This window comes from Dryobates pubescens, chromosome 3, assembly GCF_014839835.1.
Source record: "Dryobates pubescens isolate bDryPub1 chromosome 3, bDryPub1.pri, whole genome shotgun sequence".
Classification (NCBI taxonomy): Eukaryota; Metazoa; Chordata; class Aves; order Piciformes; family Picidae; genus Dryobates; species Dryobates pubescens.
The window spans coordinates 3,175,222-3,187,659 of NC_071614.1; the positions used below are offsets into that span (position 1 = coordinate 3,175,222).

At 41.5% G+C, this 12,438-nt stretch overlaps 1 protein-coding gene and 1 non-coding gene across 3 annotated transcripts in view; both read left to right on the forward strand.

The window, feature by feature from the left end:
• The window catches only part of TOX (thymocyte selection associated high mobility group box), a 208,434-nt gene that overhangs the window by 66,618 nt on the left and 129,378 nt on the right, over window positions 1-12,438 (forward strand). The window lies entirely within an intron of this gene.
• On the forward strand, window positions 12,293-12,365 carry TRNAA-AGC (transfer RNA alanine (anticodon AGC)). Its single transcript has one exon. It is a non-coding gene; the product is annotated as a tRNA-Ala (tRNA).

Here is a 12,438-nt window from a genome sequence, read left to right on the forward strand (position 1 = left end):
AGATCTAGAACAGCAGCTCCTGAAGATGAGAGATAATAACCCTTCTGAGCTTGTGAAAGGCATGGAGATGAAATACTGAGACAGGATACATGGAAATATTCTGCTGACTCCCATATTGGAAGGGGTTTTATGTAAGAATAGATTTGGTGGTAATCACTTGGGAACTGTCTACGTGTGCTTAGCATCAGTGGAGGAGGTTGGAGAACATTTGAGACTTGTATTGCATAGGAGTAAACAGTTCAAGGAGTGGTCATATCTCCTCTGTGATAACTGAAGTGTTTCAATCAGGGACTTAGACTTACCAAAACCAGCCTTTCACATTCTTGCAGGGAGAGGCAGAAGTTAGAGCTTTTCAGGAAGGCCTCCAAGAATGCAGCCTGCAACTTTTAATACAGCTTTCAAAACCCTGGCTTAGGTTTTGTCTACCTGACAAAACTCCTGTCATCTTGACTCTGTACCACTGAGCAGTACAGATAAGCTGCTGCATGTCATCCTGGATAATAGATCAGCTTTTGCTGGTAACTAATACAAACCTGTGGCTTGGACAGGTGTTTAGAATTAGTAGGTGCTGTTCTCATACATAGGCTAAACTCATGTGCACACAGAGGCCAAGAAATCAATCACACTGAGAGACTTCTGCATCAAAACTTCTGTTTTGTCCATATAGCCTCAATTTAAAGCTCTTTTTTTTCTTATGGAAAATACTTTATGTTCCTATGCAAGTTGATTCCAAGGGATATTATTTCCAATCCAAGCTGTATGCTTTGTTTGGCATGATTTGCCTGTTCCAAATGTTAAAGCTTTGCTCTTTGTGTTGTGTTTGTTGATAAAGAACTCCTCAGCATCACAGATCTTTCCCTGAGCTGATATTTGCAGGATGTGTTGAAAGTCTCTCGTGATCTTATTGTCAGTAAATCATTGCAAAAATGGAGTTTATGTAGTCTGACACTGAATCACTCCTTTCCTTGATCATCCTAATATTACTTGAAGTATAGACATGTCAAAAGTGAACACAATATTCCAGTAATGGTCTTACTGGTGACTTGTTGTAGAAGCTTCTAGCATCCCTTACTTCCTTGATTGTAGCAGAGTACTCTCTTGCTCTTAGCAGCATTGCTCTGGCAGTTCTTGTGCAGATAACTTCACATCATGCCTGTTTTCCATGTTGCCATCATTCATTCAACAAAGCAATATGTACAAAACTTCATTCACATGCAATCCAGAGGAGTGCACTTCCCAGATGCTTTTCCAGAGCTCATCTTCCCCATTTGTTATATACTACTTCCTCAACTCTTTGCATTTTCCCCCCAAATTTTACTGGTTGAGTAACCAAGAAACTCCATAACATTGGGTTGAGACCATCATGTCTCAGAGTACCTCTGGATGATGTTTTCCCCTTGCAATTTTCTTTGTGGTCTTTAAGTTAGTAGAGTTTTGCTGTGTGTTATGGGTTGGGTTGGGACACTGGGTTGTGGGGGTTGGGTTGGGACACCTGCACTTTCAGTATTTATTGCACCATTCAAAAAGTTTCCATGATTTCAGATTCAGGCTAAGGTGAGTCTTGTCTGATCTTATCCCACTTATCTTTTTGAAATGTTGATATGTTAAGAGCTTTGTCCTCAGTCTGCTGGAACTTCTCCAGTGTTTCAACATTTAGTTAATAAGTCAAGGGGAGGGCTGCAGGATCTGAGCCAATCATTCACGCTTGAGTGTAAACTCTCTAATTTGGTGCATTTCATGTGTTTTACTTCGCTTCACCTTAGCTGTTCAGTAATCTATATAGCTACAAAGGAAATCACAAGTGTTTGGTTGTCACAGCAGATGCTGATTACATCACATTCAGAAATATGCATTAGATGCATTTGTCTTCTGTATCACAACTGATAATCTCATTATCAACTTTCGGGACCAGGGCTGTGCCACTCCTCAGATTCCACTGGGACATGACTCTCTTTAACCATATGAGAAGTCATGGGGGTTTTTTGTGTTCAGACATAATGAGTGTTCTTCATGTCTAAACTACTTATTTAGATTTACCTCTGTGATCTTCCACATTGTTCACTTGTGCCATGCAGGAAAGAAAAATTGCTCCAACTCCTTTTCCTCTCAGCTTTCACCAAAACCTGCAGTGTCATGTGGGCTTTAGAGTCTGATTTCCAGTGTTCTTTTGCGTTAAAAATATCCATTTTGCTCACTTATTTGAAAATGTCTAAAATTATTTGGGGACACTGATTTTCTTTTTTTTTACAGAGGGGGAAAATAAAACCTCAGACATCATACTTCTTGCACATTGTAACTGGAATTCACTTGACTGCTCTAACGCAGGCAGTCGCCACTTTTAGGTGGTGATCGAGTTATTTTTTATCTATCACACTGAGATCCAGTACAGAATGAGTTTTGAGTTGCTTGGTTTACTTTTTATGTTGGGAATAGATCAGTAATTTTTAGACACTTCAAATATAATTTATCAGAAGTCTGCCAGCTTGTGTCTTCACAAACTTGTGTGATTTTTCTCCATATTTACACGTGCTTCGAAGTAATTTTTAGAGGTCTGCTCCTTCTATTTTCTCATCTGTGTTGGCAGCTCTGAAAGACTTGATACTGTTGTCAATCAGATCCTGAATTAGCCTCTAAGTCTTAAGTATGTAAATGATACCTTTACTGTAGAGTCCCCACATTCCTGCTCCTCCTGGCTGTCTTTCCCATTTAGGTTTTACTGACAAGTTTGAGTCATGTGAATTGTCATGCCAGGTTTCAGTCCTACCAAATCATGTCAAGCTTTCTCTCACCAGACACAGAAGTGTAGTCTTATAATTTCCCTTTATTGCTTCTTGAATTATTTGTAGCTCTCCTTAGTTTTGTTTACAGTGATTTTTTTTTTTGCTTTAGCTCTACCCTTCATGGCTCTGGGAGGAAATTCAGAACTGTAGAAGGTCGACCATGAGAACAAAACAGTATTTTAGCAGGTTTTGGTGTTTTTTGGTCTAAGTTGCGGTGGTTATATAATGAAGAAAGTATATAGTCTCCTCTTTGCTTAAAACAGATCAAGGTAAACAGTTGAGCAGAAGGAAACCAAGTGTTTTTTTCCATTCACCTTATTATTGAGCTGTGGTTAAAAGAACTTCCTTTTTGGTACTATCAAAAGATCTCAACTAAAACTTCAGTTGAACACAGAGAAGAAATAGACTCTTTGAGGGATGGGAAAATACACAGAGACACTTGTCTTTGCCTTAATGGAAGCTAAAAATACCATGTTGATCACATTTCTGAGTTACTCTTTGTAGTATGCATGGCAGAAAATAGAGAAGTTTATTTTTGGTCCTCAGCTTGTGATTTAATGCTGAAGTTTTGGTCTTACGAAATCCTTTGCATCATTGGTTATCAGTTTGCAGTTTTAGCAAGAGGAATGTAAAATAGAAATGCTAAAGGAACTGAAAGCAGGGAGTATTTTAGAGACGTGAAGTTTGAAGCCCTGCCCTGCTGTAGTTGAGAGCAAAACTTCTGCTGACTTCAGAGGCCAAAATTTCACACACAGATTGTAACCAAATCAGAAAGCACAGCCAGCAGAGTATTTCTGGGTGATGGTTACGTGCCTCAGGAAGTATTACAAGGCATGAAACTAAAGGATGCATGAATTTAACCACCCGAGAAGTGTAATAATCACCCGGGGGTGGGAGGTGGGGTGGGGGCCCGAGTTCAGTTACCAAACAGATTTGTTTGGTTGGTTTGTTGTTTATTTTTCCCCCCTCAAAGCAAACATCTATTTGCTTACAAATATGGAGAATAAACATCACATCAATCAGAGATTTTTCAGTGGTGCTCTGAGTTCCTGAGTCCTTCTAGAATGTATAAGGCAGTGGATGAAGTAAACTAAGAGGTGGACAAGTGAGACTTGGGCCCAGGTTCTCTGTTTCTGGGTGTGCAATTGCCCTTTTTTCGTGGCAGTCTGTCTTTGGTCTAATTTTGGGTATTCCTTTTTTTCTTCTGTACACAACCTAAGCAGGGTGGGAAGGAAAGTCCTATGCCCTTCATCTTCTGCCCACCCTCCCTGGAAACTAAATGATAATTTCAGAGGTCAGTTGGAAATTATTTCTATCAATGCTGCTCAATTTACACACTTATCCAGACAGTGAGATTAGGAGCTGAGGTGTCCTGGATCCCTGTTTTCATGGTGGAGAGAGCTGTACGTGTGTAGACAAACCGCAGCGGGGCAGGGGGTGGAAGGGAGGCCAGGTATCTAAAGCTCTTTGTGACAAAAACAGGCTTAAGCCACTCACTTTGGCAGTCAGATTGGAAGTCCATTTGTATAAATAGTTGCCAGTATCAACAGGCATTGGTGTGCATGGAGAGCATGTGGCTCATCAGAGTTGGTGCATCCAAATGTAGTCGTGGCTGCGTAATTTTCTTGTCAGGTTCAAGTGTTACATTTGTAGAACATCTCCTGCATTATACTTTAAAATGTGCATAATCCTTTCATTATTAAGGAAAAAAAACCCCAACCACATTGGCTCAGAAATAGAGGAAAGCAGATGCTTAATTTTGAGATGTGCTTGATTCATCATTATTCAGGAAAGCCTTAAATAATATGCAGAATTTAATATCCATAAGTGTCTTCTGGAATTGAGGTGTTTTAAGCACTTGCTTAACAATAAGCACCTGCTTACGTGCTTAGAAGCATTTTGTACATATATATACACTTAATTTTTGTTCTATGAGCAGCCCTGGGGAGGGCATACAACTGTTTGTAGATTTAAAGTCGAGCACGTGCATGAGGGATTTTAGGTTTAGGGTTTCATTTGAACTGTAGAAATGGTAAGTCCCAATTAAATTACAAAACTGCATTTGCACCACTCCAAGTGATCTGTGGTGTCTTCATTACTAAAAATGCATCTGATGCTGCTGTTGGAGCATCTTGAGCAAGCACTGATCAACAGTGATGCCAACATGTTCATTTGAAACTTGGTGGCCTTTGGTCAAAAGCAGTTTCCAAAGAGAAATAAAATAAAGACCAATGCATCATTTCAAGAGAATATTCTGTACAATTCTGTCCTTAAAAAAATGGTTTAGTGTTTAGCATAGACAGAAAACAGCTTTGCTAACCAAAGAGCAGCTCCAACCCAGCATGTTTGACTGTTATGGCTATACTATATCAACTAAAACTAGTCTCAGAACTGTCTCTATTTCCATGCAGATTTCCTTAGCTTTCCACTTTCCCTCTCAAAGAGTCATTTTGCAGACATTATCTGAAAATATGTTTGCCTGGAGTGCTTGAGCACAATGGGTTGGTTAGTCCCCAGATGAAGTGACAGGAATTTGTCAACAACTTCCACAAAACCCAGCATGATTATTTTATGGCTATGGATGGTAATTAATGAGTAGGTCACCAGAATGAAATGATTCAGAAAAGACTATTGTACTTTTGGGGGGGGGAGCTGTCACCAAGCTGAGAAACAGCAACCTCAGCTGTGATCAGCATTTTTGGTATTGTTCTTAGGAGTAGCTTTGAAAGCATGGGGGCTGGTTGGAAGCTCAGTGACTAAAAGCTTTAGCCTCAGCCTAGCTGTGGTTCTGTGTGCTGTTCTTGTCTGAAGTCACATAATTGTTGCTCAGGGTAGATATTTTTCAAATGATATCCATTTGTCTCCCCAGTTTTCATATTTCAAGGCATACTCTGCAATGCAAATGTGATTTGTCTGGTTTTACTTAGGAGTTAGTTGGCTCTTTGCTTCGTTAGCACAGGGCAAGTGAAAGCAGTAGGTGAGGAGCTGGGAGCTGCCTTTATTTTTTTACATCTGTGCCTTTCCTTGTCATCTCTCTTTTCTTTTCCTTTTTTTTTTTCTTGAAAGCAATACATTTACATTTTATAATCATAAACATGAAATTGAAGATGAAATCAGTCCTCCAAAGATTAATTCAGTCCTGCTCGCAGCTGTGAAGACTGTGGAAATAAAATAAATATCATTTTGCAGCAACGTATTCCTGACAAAGGGCATAACAAAAGGCTGATTTCTATTCAGAGATAGTGGGGATATTTATTTTGCATGTCGGGGGAAGGAGGGGGGGGGGAGGGGCTGTGGTCGACTGCTTGGCGACCCTGACCTAGTTTTGGAGCTGCTTATTATTCAGCTATATGTTTGAGAAATCTCTGTAATTTAATTTGGCAACCTCTTCTGCATGTCTGCACCTAGCAGTAGGTGCTCTCTAATATTGGTCGTGTCCCGTGCTGAATCATATTTGATTAGAAAAAGGGGGAAAATCCTAATGCACTCATAACTCAGAGAGAAACTGTTTAATTGTTAGCAGAGAACTGCCTGATTACAGACTGGATGTCTCGTCCAGGGCCCTGCCATAATTAGTAACCACTGTTGACATTTAGATTTAAATTGAATTTTCTTCTAATTAAACCCAGAGGGGGTTGATCCTCTCAGATGTACAGGTTAATAAAATTAGTCAGAAACTGTTAAACAGTAAACTGAATTCTCCAAGAGAGCTTTCCCAGCGTATTGTTAGGAATTCTGTAATTAATATTCAAAGGATTCATTAGATTCAGAGTTGTCCTTTTTTGTTGTTGTTGTTTTGGGTTGCATCTGGGTTTGTTGCAGCGATTTCTTTAATTAGGTCTGTTTGCTTTTGATACCTACACTAATTTCCATCATGCTTGTGCATAAGTGCTGTAGCACCATTCATCCATACTGTGCAACTCTTACATGTAATAAGCTGTTGTGTGTCATGCTTCTCCCCCCACCCCCACCCCTCAAGCATATTCAGTGATCCTAAAAGCAAATGTGAAATGAATTTGAGGAATACAGCCTAGACTAGCTGGTGTCTGTCTTCATCAAGCTGCCACAGGGTTGTTTACATTTTGACTCACCATTAGTTTTTTCCTGATCCTTCCCAAGCCTTTTTTTTTGTTTGTTTAAATAGGATTATTTGCCTGATGGAAACTGAGATGTTTGTGTTTTCCCTGTTGCTTTACTTTTTTCAAGTACCATCAATTGGATTGAGATCTTAGCCTACATGAAATTAATCTGTGGGTTTGCTTTCTTGCCCTGCTCACAGATTAAGAAGTTAAGAGTATGAAAACTGTTAAGCATGTGTGCCAGGAAATTCCAAGAGTGATATGAGGGGGAAAAACAGTCAGAAGTGCTATAATGAGATATTTCATAGTATCATGGTATCAGTCAGGGTTGGAAGGGACCACAAGGATCATCTAGTTCCAACCCCCCTGCCATGGACACAGACACCCCACACTAGATCAGGCTGGCCAGAGCTTCATCCAGCCTGGTCTTAAACATCTCCAGGGACGGGGCCTCATTAAACTTTGGGAATTTGGACATCCAACTTTGGGAATGTCAGTGTTTTTGCAAAGCTGCTCTGTGGAAGTAGAGTTTCTGTAACAGGCCCCATAGCTGAACTCACTTGTGGTTTTTTCAGAGCTCATGCACAGAGGAAATCCAGTAAAATGCTACTGGGCCTGAGAACAACTTAGTACCAGTACTAAGAACTCAATATCAGTTTACAAACAGAAGAGAAGAATGTATTATACCATTTAATGAGCCTCATGAAAGTCATAGGCTTGGTTTAAATCAATTGCTGAGCTACTGTAAGCTAAAAATAAGGGAGTGAGAGAAACACCAAATGATAAATGGAAATGTAAGAAATGCTTTCCCAAAAGATATTTTGAAATTCATGGGAGTTGTTCAATAGTATTGAATTGAATTTATTCCCACAAGGAATATCAGTTCTGTCTTTCTCCTTAATCATGTAAACCAAACAAACAAACCAAAAAAACCCCCAACTCTAGATGACTTCATTTTTCTTGCTTAGTCTGACTAAATAAATTGGATTAGGTAAAGAATGCTTCTCGCTCAGAATTGGCTTCAGATGGTACAAACTCACTGGAAATGTATGGAGCAATTTCACTGCACTGGTGTCCAGCCCTGGGTAAATTCCCTTCTGCTGCTGGCCTATTTGTGTGGAAATCACAACACAGATCAAACCAGAAGTGGCTGAAGCTGTCACATCCAGAGCTGCAGTTTTTAACCCATTTAAAAGTGTTGTTGATCTAAATGAGGCTTTAATAGGAACAGTCTGTAGGGATAACATCTTCTGGATTCAGGTGCAGCTCTCAAGGAAACATCCAGCTGAGAAAAACCTAAGAACAGTGAACGAGAACACAAAGCTCTTTAACCCAGTCCAGTCAGAGTCTTTACACCAAAACCAAACTTCATATTGCTATTGATTTTTTTCAGGAGAGGTGTCTGCTATGGTGATGGGCAGCAGTTCAGCAGAGATCAATAGGTAATTAAACCCCCTATGAGAACTCACTCTTAAAGTGAATTAAACTAAACTTTTCTTTTTTTTGCATTGGCCAAATCACATTATCATGAAAATATACCCTGAAGTCTCAGAAAATATCTGTAATCATCTCTAAGCAGCCATAAACTCAGTCCTAAACCTGACAATATAGTAGCTTTATGAAATGGAAGCAGAATTTCTGTGCATGGATGAGGATATGCTAACCATGGTCCTTTTAGGAGACTGGGAGTGTCATGGGTAGTCCCTAGAAGTGATCTTAGACTTCCCTTCTGAATCAAGCATGAAGTTAACTGCTGGTGGCAATACACACATGAAAGTAAGGTTTTCTTGGGTAATTTTTAGCTAATGAAGTAGGAATAAGAGGTTTTGAGCGCCCTGACAACTAGGCAGAGCTGTTAAGGCAAGCGAAAGCAGATGTGCAGTCACCATGCTTTCATTAAACTGTGTGTGTCTCATTGGTGCCAGCAGGACACCAACAGAGACAGGAAGGAAAACAGCAGCTGCTGGAGAGGCCAATGCATGCCCATCAAGTTGGGCATGAAATACTTTAGGTCAAGCAACAGTAGTCATGAAATGTGAAAATGTCCATGTTTCACAGAACTCCAGCATGGTGGGGGCTGGGAGGGACTTCAGGAGATCATCCAGTCCAACCCCCCTGCTAAAGCAGGGACAGCCAGAGTGGGTTGCCCAGGATCACAATACCAAGGTGGGTTTGGAATCTCTCCAGAGAAGGAGGCTCCACAACCTCTTTGGGCAGCCTGTTTGTTTCTTTGCAGAGAACTTTTCCTTTTCAGCTAAATGCAGTCTTAATAAAGAGCAGGAGCCTTGTACTGGGTTGAAATCTGCCATTTGATTAAGGAAGGTCATTTTCTGCAGAGGCTGAGCAGCCTGGAACCAGTGGCCAGTACTTGAGATGTGTCCTTACCAATGCTTAGTACAGGGGCATGGGCAATTCCTTACTGCTGGCCATACTGTTCCTTATACAGGGTGCTGAGTTCTTCTAATGAAGGTGGTGAGTAGGTTTTCCTGAATAATTTGGCTCCAGAGTTCATGCCAGAGAAAGCAGCCAGTCAGTTCCTCCAGTTTTGCTCTGGCACACTTGTGCCTGCTCCTCCTAAATAAGTTCTTGTTTGAAACTGGCTGCAAATGGAGCAAGGTATGGAAGAATTTCCCTTCCACTTGATGGACAGGAGGATTTGCCATGGAACTAGGTTTGCAAGCAGTGAGGGACTCAATAATGCAAAGCACCTTTGCTTTATGAATGCAGAGCTAATTTTCAGCATTGCATATTAGGAAGGACCCATGGAAGCTGGTGCCATGACAGGATTTATTTTTGTAGCTTAAGTAGGTGAATTCCTCGATGCTTTTGCATTTTCACAGATCCAGTGCTAGATGGAGACTTCAGAATCACTGGAGTGTGTCAAAGATTGATGTTTCTAAATTCATTTAGCCTCCTAAGATATTTACCAGACTGTTACAGTTTGAAGGATCTCACTGTTAGGAATTTCTGGCTATTTATGGAAACTGGAGCCAACTTGTAAAATCTTCTGAAACTCATCCATCTAGGAAAACTTTCTGGAACCTCAAAGGGGGGGGGGGGGGAGGGGGAAGGTAGGTATTTGATTTTTAAAAGTGCCACTGGGGCTGTTCCTCATGGCAGTTGGAGATGAATACGTAGTTGTCTCACCCAATTCAAATATAGGAACAAATATTCATATATATATCCAAACATCCAGATTGACAGTGAAAGAAGTTTTAGTTCTGACAACAGTAAAGTCATTTCTGATGATAAATGGTACAATTAGTTCTGCTGATCACAGAATGGCTTAGGTTGGGGGGATCTCAAAAATCATCTACTCCAACCACCTGTCACAGGCAGAGATACCTTTGAGCTAGACTCATAACAATTCTCTTTGCCTCTAAATCTGAGCTCAAAAGAGGTCAGCAACAGTTTTGCCATTATTTCCAGGGAATCAGGACTTTATCCTTTCCCTGACACCCAGCTGTTACAACAGAACACACAACAAAACAGCTGGATCAACAGGGCATTCTCTTTGGAATCAATGACCATTTGCGCTGCACCAGAGCCTCAAATGTTTTTGCATAACTGAGTTTAAACAAGAAGAAAACACTGGTGAGCCACTTAGAGTGGTTGTTCTTATCCTGAAGCCATGGAGCCTGGCAGGCAAGCATGATCTGCATGTCTACATGTATGCAACAGAACTAAATCAGTTCTTCAAGAGCCTGGAACATGAGGCAGCAGCTTAAAACTCTGCCATCAGCTTCCTGCAAGAGCGCAGGAAGCTGCTGCTGCAATCAAGCCTGCCTGGTTTTTAATCTACCTGCCTAAACACAGAGTGCTGTTGAACAGAAGGCTTTGCATCTCCATTGAAAGAACTTTGTTTTGCAAGAATGGAAGTCCTCTTGCTTGGTGTGGAACAGAACTTCAGCTGTATGCTTTGATGAATCATATTGCCTGACAATGGTGAAGTTAGAATCTGAATGTTTTGAAAATATCCAACTGCAACAGATAAGACATCTCAGAATCAACCAGCTTGGAAGGGACCTCCAAGATCATCGAGTCCAACCGATCACCCAACCCTATCTAATCAACCAGACCATGGCACTAAGTGCCTCATCCAGGCTTTTCTTAAACACCTCCAGGGACAATGACCTTACCAGCTCCCTGGGCAGCCCATTCCAAAGGGCAATCTCTCTTTCTGTAAAGAACTTCTTCCTAAGATCAAGCCTAAACTTCCCGCTGCACAGCTTGAGACTGTGTCAAGCTTGTTCTGTCACGTAGTGGAGAGACCAGGTGTGTAATGAGGGCTAATACATCGTTGGAATGAATTCTATCATTACATTTGCTTTCATAAAAGCAGACTTTTAAGCAGGTTAATAAATATTTTTCAGGACAGAGCTGTCCTCTTGCACAGCCATAAAAGGTGTGTTCAGCTCTTCCACGTGTCTGTGTCAGCTATTTTGAACCTGTTGATCATTGCTCCCCCTTTTTACAGAGTTTCTATGAGAGCTGAGAGCGTTTTGCCTGTCCTCAGGAAGCATTCAGCAGAGGAACAGTTGGGAAGATACTTTAGTGGGGAGAGAAGAGAGCTGCTTATCTACTTCTCTGTGTGTGAGCACACACTTATGCCTTCATTCCCTCGCCGGTGATGTCTGTGCGTGCGCATGCACACGACAAAGCAAGATTTTTACGTGGAAACGTGTGAAAAAATGTTTCCTTTCTAATCTCGCTTTGAGCTAGACCATATGACTGTGTTAGAGTTGGAAAGAAGCTCTGGTGCAAATGTCTAAGATCAGATTTAGCTTTCTAGGCTTCTTGGCTGACAGCACGGTGCCTTTTGGGAGCGCACAAGAAGTATTTAGGACGCAAGTCACACTAAATGGGATAAATTCTGACCACTGCTGCAGCTGAATCCCTGAGGTGTGTTTCCAGAAACTGGGGCTGATAAAAGCAGAGTGCAATGGTTGCATCATGCAGAGACTGTGGAAGTTACACGGGTAGGGAGGTGAAGTCGGTGGGCAGTGTATGTGGTAGTGCACACAGCAATGCTGTGCAGGCAGGCTTGCTATCAGATATTGATCTCTAATACAACAAAAAACATTCTATGGCCACTAGAGTGTGGTTTGAAGCATAGATAGCACACAAAACAGTGACTGTCCTTGGGGGGCACAGGTAGAGTGAATCAAATGGGGTGTTTCTGACAGCAGATCGGGGTGGGTGGTACTGCTCACACTGGCTTTTGGGAGCGATTCCAGGAGCACTCCTGAAGTGAACTGTTAAGGGCTGTTTCTGCAAGTTCACAGATGTACATCTCTGACATGGAACTGTAGGAGTTGGGGTTGTTCAGCCTGGAGATGAGAAGGCTCTGGGGAGAACTTGTTGCAGCCTCTTTTACTTAGAGGGGCCAATAAGATGGGGACAGACTTTTTAGCAGAGCTTGTGTAGCACCAAGGGGAATTAGCTCAAGTGGTAGAGCGCTCGCTTAGCATGCGAGAGGGAGCAGGATCGATGCCTGCATTCTCCAGACTTTTGAAACCCTGGCCCAGGTTGTCCAGAGAGGTGGGAGATGCCCCATCCCTGCAACCATTCCAGGTCAG